Genomic DNA, 22,314 nt, shown 5'->3' with positions numbered 1-22,314 from the left:
TATCTTATACAGTTCAAGATCCCCGTGCTGGGCAAACAGGTTTTGAAGCTGTTTGAGCTAAGATTTTCAAGTTATTCACATAATGAAAACTTATACTTTGTTTCGGGCGAGTTCCCCATTCAAATGCATGTAATCGTAGGAAACGCACTGTTTTGACGAAATAAAGCGTTTTTGTACAACTTCATATAAATAGCTGTAAGTCTTGATAGAAGAAGCATACACACATATTTAAGGCGTTATCTTATACAGTTCAAGATCCCCGTGCTGGGCAAACAGGTTTTGAAGCTGTTTGAGCTAAGATTTTCAAGTTATTCACATAATGAAAACCTATACTTTGTTTCGGACGAGTTCCCCATTCAAATGCATGTAATCGTAGGAAACGCACTGTCTTGACGAAATAAAGCGTTTTTGTACAACTTCATAAAAATAGCTGTAAGTCTTGATAGAAGAAGCATACACACATATTTAAGGCGTTATCTTATACAGTTCAAGATCCCCGTGCTGGGCAAACAGGTTTTGAAGCTGTTTGAGCTAAGATTTTCAAGTTATTCACATAATGAAAACCTATACTTTGTTTCGGGCGAGTTCCCCATTCAAATGCATGTAATCGTAGGAAACGCACTGTCTTGACGAAATAAAGCGTTTTTGTACAACTTCATATAAATAGCTGTAAGTTTTGATAGACGACTCAGACACACATATTTAAGGCGTTATCTTATACAGTTCAAGATCCCCGTGCTGGGCAAACAGGTTTTGAAGCTGTTTGAGCTAAGATTTTCAAGTTATTCACATAATGAAAACCTATACTTTGTTTCGGACGAGTTCCCCATTCAAATGCATGTAATCGTAGGAAACGCACTGTCTTGACGAAATAAAGCGTTTTTGTACAACTTCATAAAAATAGCTGTAAGTCTTGATAGAAGAAGCATACACACATATTTAAGGCGTTATCTTATACAGTTCAAGATCCCCGTGCTGGGCAAACAGGTTTTGAAGCTGTTTGAGCTAAGATTTTCAAGTTATTCACATAATGAAAACCTATACTTTGTTTCGGGCGAGTTCCCCATTCAAATGCATGTAATCGTAGGAAACGCACTGTCTTGACGAAATAAAGCGTTTTTGTACAACTTCATATAAATAGCTGTAAGTTTTGATAGACGACTCAGACACACATATTTAAGGCGTTATCTTATACAGTTCAAGATCCCCGTGCTGGGCAAACAGGTTTTGAAGCTGTTTGAGCTAAGATTTTCAAGTTATTCACATAATGAAAACCTATACTTTGTTTCGGACGAGTTCCCCATTCAAATGCATGTAATCGTAGGAAACGCACTGTCTTGACGAAATAAAGCGTTTTTGTACAACTTCATAAAAATAGCTGTAAGTCTTGATAGAAGAAGCATACACACATATTTAAGGCGTTATCTTATACAGTTCAAGATCCCCGTGCTGGGCAAACAGGTTTTGAAGCTGTTTGAGCTAAGATTTTCAAGTTATTCACATAATGAAAACCTATACTTTGTTTCGGGCGAGTTCCCCATTCAAATGCATGTAATCGTAGGAAACGCACTGTCTTGACGAAATAAAGCGTTTTTGTACAACTTCATATAAATAGCTGTAAGTTTTGATAGACGACTCAGACACACATATTTAAGGCGTTATCTTATACAGTTCAAGATCCCCGTGCTGGGCAAACAGGTTTTGAAGCTGTTTGAGCTAAGATTTTCAAGTTATTCACATAATGAAAACCTATACTTTGTTTCGGGCGAGTTCCCCATTCAAATGCATGTAATCGTAGGAAACGCACTGTTTTGACGAAATAAAGCGTTTTTGTACAACTTCGTAAAAATAGCTGTAAGTCTTGATAGAAGAAGCATACACACATATTTAAGGCGTTATCTTATACAGTTCAAGATCCCCGTGCTGGGCAAACAGGTTTTGAAGCTGTTTGAGCTAAGATTTTCAAGTTATTCACATAATGAAAACCTATACTTTGTTTCGGACGAGTTCCCCATTCAAATGCATGTAATCGTAGGAAACGCACTGTCTTGACGAAATAAAGCGTTTTTGTACAACTTCATAAAAATAGCTGTAAGTCTTGATAGAAGAAGCATACACACATATTTAAGGCGTTATCTTATACAGTTCAAGATCCCCGTGCTGGGCAAACAGGTTTTGAAGCTGTTTGAGCTAAGATTTTCAAGTTATTCACATAATGAAAACCTATACTTTGTTTCGGACGAGTTCCCCATTCAAATGCATGTAATCGTAGGAAACGCACTGTCTTGACGAAATAAAGCGTTTTTGTACAACTTCATGAAAATAGCTGTAAGTCTTGATAGAAGAAGCATACACACATATTTAAGGCGTTATCTTATACAGTTCAAGATCCCCGTGCTGGGCAAACAGGTTTTGAAGCTGTTTGAGCTAAGATTTTCAAGTTATTCACATAATGAAAACCTATACTTTGTTTCGGGCGAGTTCCCCATTCAAATGCATGTAATCGTAGGAAACGCACTGTCTTGACGAAATAAAGCGTTTTTGTACAACTTCATATAAATAGCTGTAAGTTTTGATAGACGACTCAGACACACATATTTAAGGCATTATCTTATACAGTTCAAGATCCCCGTGCTGGGCAAACAGGTTTTGAAGCTGTTTGAGCTAAGATTTTCAAGTTATTCACATAATGAAAACCTATACTTTGTTTCGGACGAGTTCCCCATTCAAATGCATGTAATCGTAGGAAACGCACTGTCTTGACGAAATAAAGCGTTTTTGTACAACTTCATAAAAATAGCTGTAAGTCTTGATAGAAGAAGCATACACACATATTTAAGGCGTTATCTTATACAGTTCAAGATCCCCGTGCTGGGCAAACAGGTTTTGAAGCTGTTTGAGCTAAGATTTTCAAGTTATTCACATAATGAAAACCTATACTTTGTTTCGGGCGAGTTCCCCATTCAAATGCATGTAATCGTAGGAAACGCACTGTCTTGACGAAATAAAGCGTTTTTGTACAACTTCATATAAATAGCTGTAAGTTTTGATAGACGACTCAGACACACATATTTAAGGCGTTATCTTATACAGTTCAAGATCCCCGTGCTGGGCAAACAGGTTTTGAAGCTGTTTGAGCTAAGATTTTCAAGTTATTCACATAATGAAAACCTATACTTTGTTTCGGGCGAGTTCCCCATTCAAATGCATGTAATCGTAGGAAACGCACTGTCTTGACGAAATAAAGCGTTTTTGTACAACTTCGTAAAAATAGCTGTAAGTCTTGATAGAAGAAGCATACACACATATTTAAGGCGTTATCTTATACAGTTCAAGATCCCCGTGCTGGGCAAACAGGTTTTGAAGCTGTTTGAGCTAAGATTTTCAAGTTATTCACATAATGAAAACCTATACTTTGTTTCGGACGAGTTCCCCATTCAAATGCATGTAATCGTAGGAAACGCACTGTCTTGACGAAATAAAGCGTTTTTGTACAACTTCATAAAAATAGCTGTAAGTCTTGATAGAAGAAGCATACACACATATTTAAGGCGTTATCTTATACAGTTCAAGATCCCCGTGCTGGGCAAACAGGTTTTGAAGCTTTTTGAGCTAAGATTTTCAAGTTATTCACATAATGAAAACCTATACTTTGTTTCGGGCGAGTTCCCCATTCAAATGCATGTAATCGTAGGAAACGCACTGTCTTGACGAAATAAAGCGTTTTTGTACAACTTCGTAAAAATAGCTGTAAGTCTTGATAGAAGAAGCATACACACATATTTAAGGCGTTATCTTATACAGTTCAAGATCCCCGTGCTGGGCAAACAGGTTTTGAAGCTGTTTGAGCTAAGATTTTCAAATTATTCACATAATGAAAACCTATACTTTGTTTCGGACGAGTTCCCCATTCAAATGCATGTAATCGTAGGAAACGCACTGTCTTGACGAAATAAAGCGTTTTTGTACAACTTCATATAAATAGCTGTAAGTCTTGATAGAAGAAGCATACACACATATTTAAGGCGTTATCTTATACAGTTCAAGATCCCCCTGCTGGGCAAACAGGTTTTGAAGCTGTTTGAGCTAAGATTTTCAAGTTATTCACATAATGAAAACCTATACTTTGTTTCGGGCGAGTTCCCCATTCAAATGCATGTAATCGTAGGAAACGCACTGTCTTGACGAAATAAAGCGTTTTTGTACAACTTCATATAAATAGCTGTAAGTTTTGATAGACGACTCAGACACACATATTTACGGCGTTATCTTATACAGTTCAAGATCCCCGTGCTGGGCAAACAGGTTTTGAAGCTGTTTGAGCTAAGACTTTCAAGTTATTCACATAATGAAAACCTATACTTTGTTTCGGGCGAGTTCCCCATTCAAATGCATGTAATCGTAGGAAACGCACTGTCTTGACGAAATAAAGCGTTTTTGTACAACTTCATATAAATAGCTGTAAGTCTTGATAGAAGAAGCATACACACATATTTAAGGCGTTATCTTATACAGTTCAAGATCCCCGTGCTGGGCAAACAGGTTTTGAAGCTGTTTGAGCTAAGATTTTCAAGTTATTCACATAATGAAAACCTATACTTTGTTTCGGACGAGTTCCCCATTCAAATGCATGTAATCGTAGGAAACGCACTGTCTTGACGAAATAAAGCGTTTTTGTACAACTTCATAAAAATAGCTGTAAGTCTTGATAGAAGAAGCATACACACATATTTAAGGCGTTATCTTATACAGTTCAAGATCCCCGTGCTGGGCAAACAGGTTTTGAAGCTGTTTGAGCTAAGATTTTCAAGTTATTCACATAATGAAAACCTATACTTTGTTTCGGGCGAGTTCCCCATTCAAATGCATGTAATCGTAGGAAACGCACTGTCTTGACGAAATAAAGCGTTTTTGTACAACTTCATATAAATAGCTGTAAGTTTTGATAGACGACTCAGACACACATATTTAAGGCGTTATCTTATACAGTTCAAGATCCCCGTGCTGGGCAAACAGGTTTTGAAGCTGTTTGAGCTAAGATTTTCAAGTTATTCACATAATGAAAACCTATACTTTGTTTCGGGCGAGTTCCCCATTCAAATGCATGTAATCGTAGGAAACGCACTGTCTTGACGAAATAAAGCGTTTTTGTACAACTTCGTAAAAATAGCTGTAAGTCTTGATAGAAGAAGCATACACACATATTTAAGGCGTTATCTTATACAGTTCAAGATCCCCGTGCTGGGCAAACAGGTTTTGAAGCTGTTTGAGCTAAGATTTTCAAGTTATTCACATAATGAAAACCTATACTTTGTTTCGGGCGAGTTCCCCATTCAAATGCATGTAATCGTAGGAAACGCACTGTTTTGACGAAATAAAGCGTTTTTGTACAACTTCATATAAATAGCTGTAAGTCTTGATAGAAGAAGCATACACACATATTTAAGGCGTTATCTTATACAGTTCAAGATCCCCGTGCTGGGCAAACAGGTTTTGAAGCTGTTTGAGCTAAGATTTTCAAGTTATTCACATAATGAAAACCTATACTTTGTTTCGGACGAGTTCCCCATTCAAATGCATGTAATCGTAGGAAACGCACTGTCTTGACGAAATAAAGCGTTTTTGTACAACTTCATAAAAATAGCTGTAAGTCTTGATAGAAGAAGCATACACACATATTTAAGGCGTTATCTTATACAGTTCAAGATCCCCGTGCTGGGCAAACAGGTTTTGAAGCTTTTTGAGCTAAGATTTTCAAGTTATTCACATAATGAAAACCTATACTTTGTTTCGGGCGAGTTCCCCATTCAAATGCATGTAATCGTAGGAAACGCACTGTCTTGACGAAATAAAGCGTTTTTGTACAACTTCGTAAAAATAGCTGTAAGTCTTGATAGAAGAAGCATACACACATATTTAAGGCGTTATCTTATACAGTTCAAGATCCCCGTGCTGGGCAAACAGGTTTTGAAGCTGTTTGAGCTAAGATTTTCAAATTATTCACATAATGAAAACCTATACTTTGTTTCGGACGAGTTCCCCATTCAAATGCATGTAATCGTAGGAAACGCACTGTCTTGACGAAATAAAGCGTTTTTGTACAACTTCATATAAATAGCTGTAAGTCTTGATAGAAGAAGCATACACACATATTTAAGGCGTTATCTTATACAGTTCAAGATCCCCCTGCTGGGCAAACAGGTTTTGAAGCTGTTTGAGCTAAGATTTTCAAGTTATTCACATAATGAAAACCTATACTTTGTTTCGGGCGAGTTCCCCATTCAAATGCATGTAATCGTAGGAAACGCACTGTCTTGACGAAATAAAGCGTTTTTGTACAACTTCATATAAATAGCTGTAAGTTTTGATAGACGACTCAGACACACATATTTACGGCGTTATCTTATACAGTTCAAGATCCCCGTGCTGGGCAAACAGGTTTTGAAGCTGTTTGAGCTAAGACTTTCAAGTTATTCACATAATGAAAACCTATACTTTGTTTCGGGCGAGTTCCCCATTCAAATGCATGTAATCGTAGGAAACGCACTGTCTTGACGAAATAAAGCGTTTTTGTACAACTTCATATAAATAGCTGTAAGTCTTGATAGAAGAAGCATACACACATATTTAAGGCGTTATCTTATACAGTTCAAGATCCCCGTGCTGGGCAAACAGGTTTTGAAGCTGTTTGAGCTAAGATTTTCAAGTTATTCACATAATGAAAACCTATACTTTGTTTCGGGCGAGTTCCCCATTCAAATGCATGTAATCGTAGGAAACGCACTGTCTTGACGAAATAAAGCGTTTTTGTACAACTTCATATAAATAGCTGTAAGTTTTGATAGACGACTCAGACACACATATTTACGGCGTTATCTTATACAGTTCAAGATCCCCGTGCTGGGCAAACAGGTTTTGAAGCTGTTTGAGCTAAGACTTTCAAGTTATTCACATAATGAAAACCTATACTTTGTTTCGGGCGAGTTCCCCATTCAAATGCATGTAATCGTAGGAAACGCACTGTCTTGACGAAATAAAGCGTTTTTGTACAACTTCATATAAATAGCTGTAAGTCTTGATAGAAGAAGCATACACACATATTTAAGGCGTTATCTTATACAGTTCAAGATCCCCGTGCTGGGCAAACAGGTTTTGAAGCTGTTTGAGCTAAGATTTTCAAGTTATTCACATAATGAAAACCTATACTTTGTTTCGGGCGAGTTCCCCATTCAAATGCATGTAATCGTAGGAAACGCACTGTCTTGACGAAATAAAGCGTTTTTGTACAACTTCATATAAATAGCTGTAAGTTTTGATAGACGACTCAGACACACATATTTAAGGCGTTATCTTATACAGTTCAAGATCCCCGTGCTGGGCAAACAGGTTTTGAAGCTGTTTGAGCTAAGATTTTCAAGTTATTCACATAATGAAAACCTATACTTTGTTTCGGGCGAGTTCCCCATTCAAATGCATGTAATCGCAGGAAACGCACTGTCTTGACGAAATAAAGCGTTTTTGTACAACTTCATAAAAATAGCTGTAAGTCTTGATAGAAGAAGCATACACACATATTTAAGGCGTTATCTTATACAGTTCAAGATCCCCCTGCTGGGCAAACAGGTTTTGAAGCTGTTTGAGCTAAGATTTACAAGTTATTCACATAATGAAAACCTATACTTTGTTTCGGGCGAGTTCCCCATTCAAATGCATGTAATCGTAGGAAACGCACTGTCTTGACGAAATAAAGCGTTTTTGTACAACTTCATATAAATAGCTGTAAGTTTTGATAGACGACTCAGACACACATATTTAAGGCGTTATCTTATACAGTTCAAGATCCCCGTGCTGGGCAAACAGGTTTTGAAGCTGTTTGAGCTAAGATTTTCAAGTTATTCACATAATGAAAACCTATACTTTGTTTCGGGCGAGTTCCCCATTCAAATGCATGTAATCGTAGGAAACGCACTGTCTTGACGAAATAAAGCGTTTTTGTACAACTTCATATAAATAGCTGTAAGTCTTGATAGAAGAAGCATACACACATATTTACGGCGTTATCTTATACAGTTCAAGATCCCCGTGCTGGGCAAACAGGTTTTGAAGCTGTTTGAGCTAAGATTTTCAAGTTATTCACATAATGAAAACCTATACTTTGTTTCGGGCGAGTTCCCCATTCAAATGCATGTAATCGTAGGAAACGCACTGTCTTGACGAAATAAAGCGTTTTTGTACAACTTCATATAAATAGCTGTAAGTCTTGATAGAAGAAGCATACACACATATTTACGGCGTTATCTTATACAGTTCAAGATCCCCGTGCTGGGCAAACAGGTTTTGAAGCTGTTTGAGCTAAGATTTTCAAGTTATTCACATAATGAAAACCTATACTTTGTTTCGGGCGAGTTCCCCATTCAAATGCATGTAATCGTAGGAAACGCACTGTCTTGACGAAATAAAGCGTTTTTGTACAACTTCATAAAAATAGCTGTAAGTCTTGATAGAAGAAGCATACACACATATTTAAGGCGTTATCTTATACAGTTCAAGATCCCCGTGCTGGGCAAACAGGTTTTGAAGCTGTTTGAGCTAAGATTTTCAAGTTATTCACATAATGAAAACTTATACTTTGTTTCGGGGGAGTTCCCCATTCAAATGCATGTAATCGTAGGAAACGCACTGTTTTGACGAAATAAAGCGTTTTTGTACAACTTCATATAAATAGCTGTAAGTCTTGATAGAAGAAGCATACACACATATTTAAGGCGTTATCTTATACAGTTCAAGATCCCCGTGCTGGGCAAACAGGTTTTGAAGCTGTTTGAGCTAAGATTTTCAAGTTATTCACATAATGAAAACCTATACTTTGTTTCGGGCGAGTTCCCCATTCAAATGCATGTAATCGTAGGAAACGCACTGTCTTGACGAAATAAAGCGTTTTTGTACAACTTCATAAAAATAGCTGTAAGTCTTGATAGAAGAAGCATACACACATATTTAAGGCGTTATCTTATACAGTTCAAGATCCCCCTGCTGGGCAAACAGGTTTTGAAGCTGTTTGAGCTAAGATTTACAAGTTATTCACATAATGAAAACCTATACTTTGTTTCGGGCGAGTTCCCCATTCAAATGCATGTAATCGTAGGAAACGCACTGTCTTGACGAAATAAAGCGTTTTTGTACAACTTCATATAAATAGCTGTAAGTTTTGATAGACGACTCAGACACACATATTTAAGGCGTTATCTTATACAGTTCAAGATCCCCGTGCTGGGCAAACAGGTTTTGAAGCTGTTTGAGCTAAGATTTTCAAGTTATTCACATAATGAAAACCTATACTTTGTTTCGGGCGAGTTCCCCATTCAAATGCATGTAATCGTAGGAAACGCACTGTCTTGACGAAATAAAGCGTTTTTGTACAACTTCATATAAATAGCTGTAAGTCTTGATAGAAGAAGCATACACACATATTTACGGCGTTATCTTATACAGTTCAAGATCCCCGTGCTGGGCAAACAGGTTTTGAAGCTGTTTGAGCTAAGATTTTCAAGTTATTCACATAATGAAAACCTATACTTTGTTTCGGGCGAGTTCCCCATTCAAATGCATGTAATCGTAGGAAACGCACTGTCTTGACGAAATAAAGCGTTTTTGTACAACTTCATAAAAATAGCTGTAAGTCTTGATAGAAGAAGCATACACACATATTTAAGGCGTTATCTTATACAGTTCAAGATCCCCGTGCTGGGCAAACAGGTTTTGAAGCTGTTTGAGCTAAGATTTTCAAGTTATTCACATAATGAAAACTTATACTTTGTTTCGGGGGAGTTCCCCATTCAAATGCATGTAATCGTAGGAAACGCACTGTTTTGACGAAATAAAGCGTTTTTGTACAACTTCATATAAATAGCTGTAAGTCTTGATAGAAGAAGCATACACACATATTTAAGGCGTTATCTTATACAGTTCAAGATCCCCGTGCTGGGCAAACAGGTTTTGAAGCTGTTTGAGCTAAGATTTTCAAGTTATTCACATAATGAAAACCTATACTTTGTTTCGGGCGAGTTCCCCATTCAAATGCATGTAATCGTAGGAAACGCACTGTCTTGACGAAATAAAGCGTTTTTGTACAACTTCATATAAATAGCTGTAAGTCTTGATAGAAGAAGCATACACACATATTTAAGGCGTTATCTTATACAGTTCAAGATCCCCGTGCTGGGCAAACAGGTTTTGAAGCTGTTTGAGCTAAGATTTTCAAGTTATTCACATAATGAAAACCTATACTTTGTTTCGGGCGAGTTCCCCATTCAAATGCATGTAATCGTAGGAAACGCACTGTCTTGACGAAATAAAGCGTTTTTGTACAACTTCATAAAAATAGCTGTAAGTCTTGATAGAAAGGCATACACACATATTTAAGGCGTTATCTTATACAGTTCAAGATCCCCGTGCTGGGCAAACAGGTTTTGAAGCTGTTTGAGCTAAGATTTTCAAGTTATTCACATAATGAAAACCTATACTTTGTTTCGGACGAGTTCCCCATTCAAATGCATGTAATCGTAGGAAACGCACTGTCTTGACGAAATAAAGCGTTTTTGTACAACTTCATAAAAATAGCTGTAAGTCTTGATAGAAGAAGCATACACACATATTTAATGCGTTATCTTATACAGTTCAAGATCCCCGTGCTGGGCAAACAGGTTTTGAAGCTGTTTGAGCTAAGATTTTCAAGTTATTCACATAATGAAAACCTATACTTTGTTTCGGACGAGTTCCCCATTCAAATGCATGTAATCGTAGGAAACGCACTGTCTTGACGAAATAAAGCGTTTTTGTACAACTTCATAAAAATAGCTGTAAGTCTTGATAGAAGAAGCATACACACATATTTAAGGCGTTATCTTATACAGTTCAAGATCCCCGTGCTGGGCAAACAGGTTTTGAAGCTGTTTGAGCTAAGATTTTCAAGTTATTCACATAATGAAAACCTATACTTTGTTTCGGGCGAGTTCCCCATTCAAATGCATGTAATCGTAGGAAACGCACTGTCTTGACGAAATAAAGCGTTTTTGTACAACTTCATATAAATAGCTGTAAGTTTTGATAGACGACTCAGACACACATATTTAAGGCGTTATCTTATACAGTTCAAGATCCCCGTGCTGGGCAAACAGGTTTTGAAGCTGTTTGAGCTAAGATTTTCAAGTTATTCACATAATGAAAACCTATACTTTGTTTCGGGCGAGTTCCCCATTCAAATGCATGTAATCGTAGGAAACGCACTGTCTTGACGAAATAAAGCGTTTTTGTACAACTTCATATAAATAGCTGTAAGTTTTGATAGACGACTCAGACACACATATTTAAGGCGTTATCTTATACAGTTCAAGATCCCCGTGCTGGGCAAACAGGTTTTGAAGCTGTTTGAGCTAAGATTTTCAAGTTATTCACATAATGAAAACCTATACTTTGTTTCGGGCGAGTTCCCCATTCAAATGCATGTAATCGTAGGAAACGCACTGTCTTGACGAAATAAAGCGTTTTTGTACAACTTCATATAAATAGCTGTAAGTCTTGATAGAAGAAGCATACACACATATTTAAGGCGTTATCTTATACAGTTCAAGATCCCCGTGCTGGGCAAACAGGTTTTGAAGCTGTTTGAGCTAAGATTTTCAAGTTATTCACATAATGAAAACCTATACTTTGTTTCGGACGAGTTCCCCATTCAAATGCATGTAATCGTAGGAAACGCACTGTTTTGACGAAATAAAGCGTTTTTGTACAACTTCATATAAATAGCTGTAAGTTTTGATAGACGACTCAGACACACATATTTAAGGCGTTATCTTATACAGTTCAAGATCCCCGTGCTGGGCAAACAGGTTTTGAAGCTGTTTGAGCTAAGATTTTCAAGTTATTCACATAATGAAAACCTATACTTTGTTTCGGGCGAGTTCCCCATTCAAATGCATGTAATCGTAGGAAACGCACTGTCTTGACGAAATAAAGCGTTTTTGTACAACTTCATATAAATAGCTGTAAGTCTTGATAGAAGAAGCATACACACATATTTAAGGCGTTATCTTATACAGTTCAAGATCCCCGTGCTGGGCAAACAGGTTTTGAAGCTGTTTGAGCTAAGATTTTCAAGTTATTCACATAATGAAAACCTATACTTTGTTTCGGACGAGTTCCCCATTCAAATGCATGTAATCGTAGGAAACGCACTGTCTTGACAAAATAAAGCGTTTTTGTACAACTTCATAAAAATAGCTGTAAGTCTTAATAGAAAAAGCATACACACATATTTAAGGCGTTATCTTATACAGTTCAAGATCCCCGTGCTGGGCAAACAGGTTTTGAAGCTGTTTGAGCTAAGATTTTCAAGTTATTCACATAATGAAAACCTATACTTTGTTTCGGGCGAGTTCCCCATTCAAATGCATGTAATCGTAGGAAACGCACTGTCTTGACGAAATAAAGCGTTTTTGTACAACTTCATAAAAATAGCTGTAAGTCTTGATAGAAGAAGCATACACACATATTTAAGGCGTTATCTTATACAGTTCAAGATCCCCGTGCTGGGCAAACAGGTTTTGAAGCTGTTTGAGCTAAGATTTTCAAGTTATTCACATAATGAAAACCTATACTTTGTTTCGGGCGAGTTCCCCATTCAAATGCATGTAATCGTAGGAAACGCACTGTCTTGACGAAATAAAGCGTTTTTGTACAACTTCATAAAAATAGCTGTAAGTCTTGATAGAAGAAGCATACACACATATTTAAGGCGTTATCTTATACAGTTCAAGATCCCCGTGCTGGGCAAACAGGTTTTGAAGCTGTTTGAGCTAAGATGTTCAAGTTTTTCACATAATGAAAACCTATACTGTGTTTCGGACGAGTTCCCCATTCAAATGCATGTAATCGTAGGAAACGCACTGTCTTGACGAAATAAAGCGTTTTTGTACAACTTCATAAAAATAGCTGTAAGTCTTGATAGAAGAAGCATACACACATATTTAAGGCGTTATCTTATACAGTTCAAGATCCCCGTGCTGGGCAAACAGGTTTTGAAGCTGTTTGAGCTAAGATTTTCAAGTTATTCACATAATGAAAACCTATACTTTGTTTCGGGCGAGTTCCCCATTCAAATGCATGTAATCGTAGGAAACGCACTGTCTTGACAAAATAAAGCGTTTTTGTACAACTTCATATAAATAGCTGTAAGTTTTGATAGACGACTCAGACACACATATTTACGGCGTTATCTTATACAGTTCAAGATCCCCGTGCTGGGCAAACAGGTTTTTAAGCTGTTTGAGCTAAGATTTTCAAGTTATTCACATAATGAAAACCTATACTTTGTTTCGGGCGAGTTCCCCATTCAAATGCATGTAATCGTAGGAAACGCACTGTCTTGACGAAATAAAGCGTTTTTGTACAACTTCATAAAAATAGCTGTAAGTCTTAATAGAAGAAGCATACACACATATTTAAGGCGTTATCTTATACAGTTCAAGATCCCCGTGCTGGGCAAACAGGTTTTGAAGCTGTTTGAGCTAAGATTTTCAAGTTATTCACATAATGAAAACCTATACTTTGTTTCGGGCGAGTTCCCCATTCAAATGCATGTAATCGTAGGAAACGCACTGTCTTGACGAAATAAAGCGTTTTTGTACAACTTCATATAAATAGCTGTAAGTCTTGATAGAAGAAGCATACACACATATTTAAGGCGTTATCTTATACAGTTCAAGATCCCCGTGCTGGGCAAACAGGTTTTGAAGCTGTTTGAGCTAAGATTTTCAAGTTATTCACATAATGAAAACCTATACTTTGTTTCGGGCGAGTTCCCCATTCAAATGCATGTAATCGTAGGAAACGCACTGTCTTGACGAAATAAAGCGTTTTTGTACAACTTCATAAAAATAGCTGTAAGTCTTGATAGAAGAAGCATACACACATATTTAAGGCGTTATCTTATACAGTTCAAGATCCCCGTGCTGGGCAAACAGGTTTTGAAGCTGTTTGAGCTAAGATGTTCAAGTTTTTCACATAATGAAAACCTATACTGTGTTTCGGACGAGTTCCCCATTCAAATGCATGTAATCGTAGGAAACGCACTGTCTCTACGAAATAAAGCGTTTTTGTACAACTTCATATAAATAGCTGTAAGTCTTGATAGAAGAAGCATACACACATATTTACGGCGTTATCTTATACAGTTCAAGATCCCCGTGCTGGGCAAACAGGTTTTGAAGCTGTTTGAGCTAAGATTTTCAAGTTATTCACATAATGAAAACCTATACTTTGTTTCGGACGAGTTCCCCATTCAAATGCATGTAATCGTAGGAAACGCACTGTCTTGACGAAATAAAGCGTTTATACAACTTCATATAAATAGCTGTAAGTTTTGATAGACGACTCAGACACACATATTTAAGGCGTTATCTTATACAGTTAAAGATCCCCGTGCTGGGCAAACAGGTTTTGAAGCTGTTTGAGCTAAGATTTTCAAGTTATTCACATAATGAAAGCCTATACTTTGTTTCGGGCGAATTCCTCCATTCAAATGCATGTAATCGTAGGAAACGCACTGTCTTGACGAAATAAAGCGTTTTTGTACAACTTCATATAAATAGCTGTAAGTCTTGATAGAAGAAGCATACACACATATTTAAGGCGTTATCTTATACAGTTCAAGATCCCCGTGCTGGGCAAACAGGTTTTGAAGCTGTTTGAGCTAAGATTTTCAAGTTATTCACATAATGAAAACCTATACTTTGTTTCGGGCGAGTTCCCCATTCAAATGCATGTAATCGTAGGAAACGCACTGTCTTGACGAAATAAAGCGTTTTTGTACAACTTCATATAAATAGCTGTAAGTTTTGATAGACGACTCAGACACACATATTTAAGGCGTTATCTTATACAGTTCAAGATCCCCGTGCTGGGCAAACAGGTTTTGAAGCTGTTTGAGCTAAGACTTTCAAGTTATTCACATAATGAAAACCTATACTTTGTTTCGGCCGAGTTCCCCATTCAAATGCATGTAATCGTAGGAAACGCACTGTCTTGACGAAATAAAGCGTTTTTGTACAACTTCATAAAAATAGCTGTAAGTCTTGATAGAAGAAGCATACACACATATTTAAGGCGTTATCTTATACAGTTCAAGATCCCCGTGCTGGGCAAACAGGTTTTGAAGCTGTTTGAGCTAAGATTTTCAAGTTATTCACATAATGAAAACCTATACTTTGTTTCGGGCGAGTTCCCCATTCAAATGCATGTAATCGTAGGAAACGCACTGTCTTGACGAAATAAAGCGTTTTTGTGCAACTTCATAAAAATAGCTGTAAGTCTTGATAGAAGAAGCATACACACATATTTAAGGCGTTATCTTATACAGTTCAAGATCCCCGTGCTGGGCAAACAGGTTTTGAAGCTGTTTGAGCTAAGATGTTCAAGTTTTTCACATAATGAAAACCTATACTGTGTTTCGGACGAGTTCCCCATTCAAATGCATGTAATCGTAGGAAACGCACTGTCTTGACGAAATAAAGCGTTTTTGTACAACTTCATAAAAATAGCTGTAAGTCTTGATAGAAGAAGCATACACACATATTTAAGGCGTTATCTTATACAGTTAAAGATCCCCGTGCTGGGCAAACAGGTTTTGAAGCTGTTTGAGCTAAGATTTTCAAGTTATTCACATAATGAAAACCTATACTTTGTTTGGGACGAGTTCCCCATTCAAATGCATGTAATCGTAGGAAACGCACTGTCTTGACGAAATAAAGCGTTTATACAACTTCATATAAATAGCTGTAAGTTTTGATAGACGACTCAGACACACATATTTACGGCGTTATCTTATACAGTTCAAGATCCCCGTGCTGGGCAAACAGGTTTTGAAGCTGTTTGAGCTAAGATTTTCAAGTTATTCACATAATGAAAACCTATACTTTGTTTCGGGCGAGTTCCCCATTCAAATGCATGTAATCGTAGGAAACGCACTGTCTTGACGAAATAAAGCGTTTTTGTACAACTTCATAAAAATAGCTGTAAGTCTTAATAGAAGAAGAATACACACATATTTAAGGCGTTATCTTATACAGTTCAAGATCCCCGTGCTGGGCAAACAGGTTTTGAAGCTGTTTGAGCTAAGATTTTCAAGTTATTCACATAATGAAAACCTATACTTTGTTTCGGGCGAGTTCCCCATTCAAATGCATGTAATCGTAGGAAACGCACTGTCTTGACGAAATAAAGCGTTTTTGTACAACTTCATAAAAATAGCTGTAAGTCTTGATAGAAGAAGCATACACACATATTTAAGGCGTTATCTTATACAGTTCAAGATCCCCGTGCTGGGCAAACAGGTTTTGAAGCTGTTTGAGCTAAGATTTTCAAGTTATTCACATAATGAAAACCTATACTTTGTTTCGGGCGAGTTCCCCATTCAAATGCATGTAATCGTAGGAAACGCACTGTCTTGACGAAATAAAGCGTTTTTGTGCAACTTCATAAAAATAGCTGTAAGTCTTGATAGAAGAAGCATACACACATATTTAAGGCGTTATCTTATACAGTTCAAGATCCCCGTGCTGGGCAAACAGGTTTTGAAGCTGTTTGAGCTAAGATGTTCAAGTTTTTCACATAATGAAAACCCATACTGTGTTTCGGACGAGTTCCCCATTCAAATGCATGTAATCGTAGGAAACGCACTGTCTTGACGAAATAAAGCGTTTTTGTACAACTTCATAAAAATAGCTGTAAGTCTTGATAGAAGAAGCATACACACATATTTAAGGCGTTATCTTATACAGTTCAAGATCCCCGTGCTGGGCAAACAGGTTTTGAAGCTGTTTGAGCTAAGATTTTCAAGTTATTCACATAATGAAAACCTATACTTTGTTTCGGACGAGTTCCCCATTCAAATGCATGTAATCGTAGGAAACGCACTGTCTTGACGAAATAAAGCGTTTTTGTACAACTTCATATAAATAGCTGTAAGTTTTGATAGACGACTCAGACACACATATTTACGGCGTTATCTTATACAGTTCAAGATCCCCGTTCTGGGCAAACAGGTTTTGAAGCTGTTTGAGCTAAGATTTTCAAGTTATTCACATAATGAAAACCTATACTTTGTTTCGGGCGAGTTCCCCATTCAAATGCATGTAATCGTAGGAAACGCACTGTCTTGACGAAATAAAGCGTTTTTGTACAACTTCATATAAATAGCTGTAAGTTTTGATAGACGACTCAGACACACATATTTACGGCGTTATCTTATACAGTTCAAGATCCCCGTGCTGGGCAAACAGGTTTTGAAGCTGTTTGAGCTAAGACTTTCAAGTTATTCACATAATGAAAACCTATACTTTGTTTCGGGCGAGTTCCCCATTCAAATGCATGTAATCGTAGGAAACGCACTGTCTTGACGAAATAAAGCGTTTTTGTACAACTTCATATAAATAGCTGTAAGTCTTGATAGAAGAAGCATACACACATATTTAAGGCGTTATCTTATACAGTTCAAGATCCCCGTGCTGGGCAAACAGGTTTTGAAGCTGTTTGAGCTAAGATTTTCAAGTTATTCACATAATGAAAACCTATACTTTGTTTCGGACGAGTTCCCCATTCAAATGCATGTAATCGTAGGAAACGCACTGTCTTGACGAAATAAAGCGTTTTTGTACAACTTCATATAAATAGCTGTAAGTCTTGATAGAAGAAGCATACACACATATTTAAGGCGTTATCTTATACAGTTTAAGGTCCCCGTGATGGGCAAACAGGTTTTGAAGCTGTTTGAGCTAAGATTTTCAAGTTATTCACATAATGAAAACCTATACTTTGTTTCGGGCGAATTCCTCCATTCAAATGCATGTAATCGTAGGAAACGCACTGTCTTGACGAAATAAAGCGTTTTTGTACAACTTCATATAAATAGCTGTAAGTTTTGATAGACGACTCAGACACACATATTTACGGCGTTATCTTATAGAATTCAATATCCATCCCCGTGCTGGGCAAACAGGTTTTGAAGCTGTTTGAGCTAAGATTTTCAAGTTATTCACATAATGAAAACCTATACTTTGTTTCGGGCGAATTGCCCCTTTCAAATGCATGTAATCGTAGGAAACGCACTGTCTTGACGAAATAAAGCGTTTTTGTACAACTTCATATAAATAGCTGTAAGTTTTGATAGACGACTCAGACACACATATTTACGGCGTTATCTTATAGAATTCAATATCCATCCCCGTGCTGCGCAAACAGGTTTTGAAGCTGTTTGAGCTGAGAATTTCAAGTTATTCACATAATGAAAACCTATACTTTGTTTCTGACGAGTTCCCCATTCAAATGCATGTAATCGTAGGAAACGCACTGTCTTGACGAAATAAAGCGTTTTTGTACAACTTCATATAAATAGCTGTAAGTCTTGATAGAAGAAGCATACACACATATTTAAGGCGTTATCTTATACAGTTCAAGATCCCCGTGCTGGGCAAACAGGTTTTGAAGCTGTTTGAGCTAAGATTTTCAAGTTATTCACATAATGAAAACCTATACTTTGTTTCGGGCGAGTTCCCCATTCAAATGCATGTAATCGTAGGAAACGCACTGTCTTGACGAAATAAAGCGTTTTTGTACAACTTCATATAAATAGCTGTAAGTTTTGATAGACGACTCAGACACACATATTTAAGGCGTTATCTTATACAGTTCAAGATCCCCGTGCTGGGCAAACAGGTTTTGAAGCTGTTTGAGCTAAGACTTTCAAGTTATTCACATAATGAAAACCTATACTTTGTTTCGGGCGAGTTCCCCATTCAAATGCATGTAATCGTAGGAAACGCACTGTCTTGACGAAATAAAGCGTTTTTGTACAACTTCATATAAATAGCTGTAAGTTTTGATAGACGACTCAGACACACATATTTACGGCGTTATCTTATACAGTTCAAGATCCCCGTGCTGGGCAAACAGGTTTTGAAGCTGTTTGAGCTAAGACTTTCAAGTTATTCACATAATGAAAACCTATACTTTGTTTCGGGCGAGTTCCCCATTCAAATGCATGTAATCGTAGGAAACGCACTGTCTTGACGAAATAAAGCGTTTTTGTACAACTTCATATAAATAGCTGTAAGTCTTGATAGAAGAAGCATACACACATATTTAAGGCGTTATCTTATACAGTTCAAGATCCCCGTGCTGGGCAAACAGGTTTTGAAGCTGTTTGAGCTAAGATTTTCAAGTTATTCACGTAATGAAAACCTATACTTTGTTTCGGACGAGTTCCCCATTCAAATGCATGTAATCGTAGGAAACGCACTGTCTTGACGAAATAAAGCGTTTTTGTACAACTTCATATAAATAGCTGTAAGTCTTGATAGAAGAAGCATACACACATATTTAAGGCGTTATCTTATACAGTTTAAGGTCCCCGTGCTGGGCAAACAGGTTTTGAAGCTGTTTGAGCTAAGATTTTCAAGTTATTCACATAATGAAAACCTATACTTTGTTTCGGGCGAATTCCTCCATTCAAATGCATGTAATCGTAGGAAACGCACTGTCTTGACGAAATAAAGCGTTTTTGTACAACTTCATAAAAATAGCTGTAAGTTTTGATAGACGACTCAGACACACATATTTACGGCGTTATCTTATAGAATTCAATATCCATCCCCGTGCTGGGCAAACAGGTTTTGAAGCTGTTTGAGCTAAGATTTTCAAGTTATTCACATAATGAAAACCTATACTTTGTTTCGGGCGAATTGCCCCTTTCAAATGCATGTAATCGTAGGAAACGCACTGTCTTGACGAAATAAAGCGTTTTTGTACAACTTCATATAAATAGCTGTAAGTTTTGATAGACGACTCAGACACACATATTTACGGCGTTATCTTATAGAATTCAATATCCATCCCCGTGCTGCGCAAACAGGTTTTGAAGCTGTTTGAGCTGAGAATTTCAAGTTATTCACATAATGAAAACCTATACTTTGTTTCTGACGAGTTCCCCATTCAAATGCATGTAATCGTAGGAAACGCACTGTCTTGACGAAATAAAGCGTTTTTGTACAACTTCATATAAATAGCTGTAAGTCTTGATAGAAGAAGCATACACACATATTTACGGCGTTATCTCATACAGTTTAAGATCCCCGTGCTGGGCAAACAGGTTTTGAAGCTGTTTGAGCTGAGAATTTCAAGTTATTCACATATTGAAAACCTATACTTTGTTTCGGGCGAGTTCCCCATTCAAATGCATGTAATCGTAGGAAACGCACTGTCTTGACGAAATAAAGCGTTTTTGTACAACTTCATATAAATAGCTGTAAGTTTTGATAGACGACTCAGACACACATATTTACGGCGTTATCTTATAGAATTCAATATCCATCCCCGTGCTGGGCAAACAGGTTTTGAAGCTGTTTGAGCTAAGATTTTCAAGTTATTCACATAATGAAAACCTATACTTTGTTTCGGGCGAACTGCCCCTTTCAAATGCATGTAATCGTAGGAAACGCACTGTCTTGACGAAATAAAGCGTTTTTGTACAACTTCATATAAATAGCTGTAAGTTTTGATAGACGACTCAGACACACATATTTACGGCGTTATCTTATAGAATTCAATATCCATCCCCGTGCTGCGCAAACAGGTTTTGAAGCTGTTTGAGCTAAGAATTTCAAGTTATTCACATAATGAAAACCTATACTTTGTTTCTGACGAGTTCCCCATTCAAATGCATGTAATCGTAGGAAACGCACTGTCTTGACGAAATAAAGCGTTTTTGTACAACTTCATATAAATAGCTGTAAGTTTTGATAGATGACTCAGACACACATATTTACGGCGTTATCTTATACAGTTCAAGATCCCCGTGCTGGGCAAACAGGTTTTGAAGCTGTTTGAGCTAAGATTTTCAAGTTATTCACATAATGAAAACCTGTACTTTGTTTCGGGCGAGTTCCCCATTCAAATGCATGTAATCGTAGGAAACGCACTGTCTTGACGAAATAAAGCGTTTTTGTACAACTTCATATAAATAGCTGTAAGTTTTGATAGACGACTCAGACACACATATTTACGGCGTTATCTTATACAGTTCAAGATCCCCGTGCTGGGCAAACAGGTTTTGAAGCTGTTTGAGCTAAGACTTTCAAGTTATTCACATAATGAAAACCTATACTTTGTTTCGGGCGAGTTCCCCATTCAAATGCATGTAATCGTAGGAAACGCACTGTCTTGACGAAATAAAGCGTTTTTGTACAACTTCATATAAATAGCTGTAAGTCTTGATAGAAGAAGCATACACACATATTTAAGGCGTTATCTTATACAGTTCAAGATCCCCGTGCTGGGCAAACAGGTTTTGAAGCTGTTTGAGCTAAGATTTTCAAGTTATTCACATAATGAAAACCTATACTTTGTTTCGGACGAGATCCCCATTCAAATGCATGTAATCGTAGGAAACGCACTGTCTTGACGAAATAAAGCGTTTATACAACTTCATATAAATAGCTGTAAGTTTTGATAGACGACTCAGACACACATATTTACGGCGTTATCTTATAGAATTCAATATCCATCCCCGTGCTGGGCAAACAGGTTTTGAAGCTGTTTGAGCTAAGATTTTCAAGTTATTCACATAATGAAAACCTATACTTTGTTTCGGGCGAATTGCCCCTTTCAAATGCATGTAATCATAGGAAACGCACTTTCTTGACGAAATAAAGCGTTTTTGTACAACTTCATATAAATAGCTGTAAGTTTTGATAGACGACTCAGACACACATATTTACGGCGTTATCTTATAGAATTCAATATCCATCCCCGTGCTGGGCAAACAGGTTTTGAAGCTATTTGAGCTAAGATTTTCAAGTTATTCACATAATGAAAACCTATACTTTGTTTCGGGCGAGTTCCCCATTCAAATGCATGTAATCGTAGGAAACGCACTGTCTTGACGAAATAAAGCGTTTTTGTACAACTTCATATAAATAGCTGTAAGTTTTCATAGACGACTCAGACACACATATTTAAGGCGTTATCTTATACAGTTCAAGATCCCCGTGCTGGGCAAACAGGTTTTGAAGCTTTTTGAGCTAAGATTTTCAAGTTATTCACATAATGAAAACCTATACTTTGTTTCGGGCGAATTCCTCCATTCAAATGCATGTAATCGTAGGAAACGCACTGTCTTGACGAAATAAAGCGTTTTTGTACAACTTCATATAAATAGCTGTAAGTCTTGATAGAAGAAGCATACACACATATTTAAGGCGTTAT

This window comes from Neolamprologus brichardi, chromosome 19 (assembly GCF_056152115.1).
Source record: "Neolamprologus brichardi isolate AB-2024 chromosome 19, ASM5615211v1, whole genome shotgun sequence".
NCBI lineage: Eukaryota > Metazoa > Chordata > Actinopteri > Cichliformes > Cichlidae > Neolamprologus > Neolamprologus brichardi.
This window is presented reverse-complemented; position numbering follows the sequence as displayed.